This window comes from Pundamilia nyererei, unplaced genomic scaffold (assembly GCF_000239375.1).
Source record: "Pundamilia nyererei isolate P.nyererei 1_Seehausen unplaced genomic scaffold, PunNye1.0 scaffold04149, whole genome shotgun sequence".
Taxonomy (NCBI): Eukaryota; Metazoa; Chordata; class Actinopteri; order Cichliformes; family Cichlidae; genus Pundamilia; species Pundamilia nyererei.
Genome location: NW_005191550.1, coordinates 1 through 2,036, shown reverse-complemented (window position 1 = coordinate 2,036; position 2,036 = coordinate 1). Strand labels below are relative to the sequence as shown.

The 2,036-nt window shown below is 37.9% G+C and overlaps 1 long non-coding RNA gene across 1 annotated transcript; it reads right to left on the bottom strand.

The window, feature by feature from the left end:
* Nucleotides 1-63: 63 nt before the first annotated feature.
* On the bottom strand, nucleotides 64-1,147 carry LOC102208253 (uncharacterized). The gene is made up of 3 exons (XR_001290233.1): nucleotides 1,072-1,147; nucleotides 690-761; nucleotides 64-536 (listed from the first exon to the last, which is right to left on the bottom strand). It is a non-coding gene; the product is annotated as an uncharacterized LOC102208253 (long non-coding RNA).
* Between the last annotated feature and the right edge of the window lie 889 nt (nucleotides 1,148-2,036).

The window sequence follows — 2,036 nt, the reverse complement described above, 5'->3', positions numbered from 1 at the left end:
TTGACATTTTTATCAGATTCAGTTCTGTCAGGAACCTTTAAGTATTACTGTAGGCTACTTACTTTACATTATTATAAAGAATGAAGCCAAGTAAAGCAAGTACAAAAGAGTATGCATACTAGGCACAATAACATGGAAAACTGAAGTTTTTTTCATCACATTTCACAAATACAACTTACTGCGAAACTTCACATAGATTTTCAGTTTCTCTTTCGCAGAATTTGTGCATGTGTACTCCTTGGTGTTGTTGTCTCTTTTTTCCAATGTTGTTTCTTTTGGTTGGTAATTGTCAGGACAAATCACTTTAATTCCCTCAGCGAGCTCGTTCACTGTTATGTCTGGTGTGGAAAAAATAAATAAATAAAATTGAACACCTCAAACTTGCATGTACTTTAAACGTTTTAACATTTAACTGTTACTTGTACATTACCACATAGTTCATATATTTCCACACACATTTATAATGCTACATAGTCACATGAAAAAAGTAGTCTTCTTACCGGTTTTTTGACAGCTGACAAACACTGCAAGAAATTCTGAGAAAAATATTTTTAAAAATTGTAAAAATAAAACCAACATGTACCTCTGTAACATTCAAAGTTGAAATTAAAACCCTGTCACTGAATTATGATTCCTACAATGATTTTCTTTTAATGTCAGTGAGGGGTAAAATGGTGTGGCAGGCCTACCTGTGAAGGTCCAAAGCAGCAGCAAACAGGAGGCCAAAGCAAAGCGATTCTTCATTGTTCCTGTGAGTTCTGCTGCTGATAGAAGGAAACAGTTCAGTTCCCTGCAAGTAAGAGCGAGCGAACTACAGAGCAACAGGAAGTACGCCATTTTCTACTTCATGTCAACCATTTATTGGACTTACAGAGACAGATAATAGATGATGAAATACAACATTTAGGGTGCTATTATGAGGAAATCATTTTAGTTAGCCAAGAATGCAAACTCTGAAACAAGGTTTAGTTTAGTTTATTCCTAGAATTCACACTTTACACATTATTAACTCTAAATTAAAATAACAATATCAACACAACATAATATCAACTTTTAAATAAAAGCACTGACCACAAAATGAAGAACTGTGGGTCTCAGCTGCCGAGCATCCAGTCTCTGTCTGTCAGTGTCTCAGTCTCTCTGTGCATGTGCATGAAACGGAAGTGAATGTGATTGGTTTATCTTCTGTCTCAGCAGGCTTTGTTGATTCCTACATCTGGAGGAGCCTGACTGTGACTTTGACGTGTTCAGATGCACTTAGCTAATAATGTTTATTACACTCTCACCAACACAAGCAACATTTTAAGTTGCAGTCGAGAATTTTGAACTTGTCACAACAAAAATCAGTTTGTGCAGTTTCAACACTAAAGCCTCACTGAACTGTTCACTCATTTCCTGTTTGATCACTAAACTTCATGTTTGTTGTATATGTAATAAGATTAAAATGTTGTGGGTATCGAAACTCTTTTTTTCCCCTACCCACGTGATTTTTTGTCATGGCAGCTTTCACATCTTACAAAACACATGAACAACAACCAGAGAAGAAAATTCCGCCTTATGGGAATGACTGATCAGCCTGTTGACAGTAATTGCTGCTTAGTGTACGCTTGCTCTGGGATATGTTCGTGCCGGTGGTGGTGAGCAGCTCCATCTGGTAAAACGAAGGCACAAACACAAGCGTGTGTGTTCAGATGAATATTTTAATTCCCCCGTGTGTTGTGAATGTTTTCTTTTCCCACTATGTGTGTGACAGACTGCATTTACTGTACAGAGCAGAAGAAAAACAGAGAGAAAGCAAATAGATGCTCCCACAACACAACTCGACTTCCTGTTTGATGAAAAGCCACAGGAACCTGTGACCCAGAGGTAACACCTGGCACACACACACACACACACACACACACACACAGTTAAACCTAAAGAGCTAGATTATTCTTCTCCTGCACCTGCTACAGCTATAGAGTACCCAATTACGTTTCCCCCAAATGCAACAGTGCCTTCTCCATCACACAACACTTATTGCTAGAACTATGCCA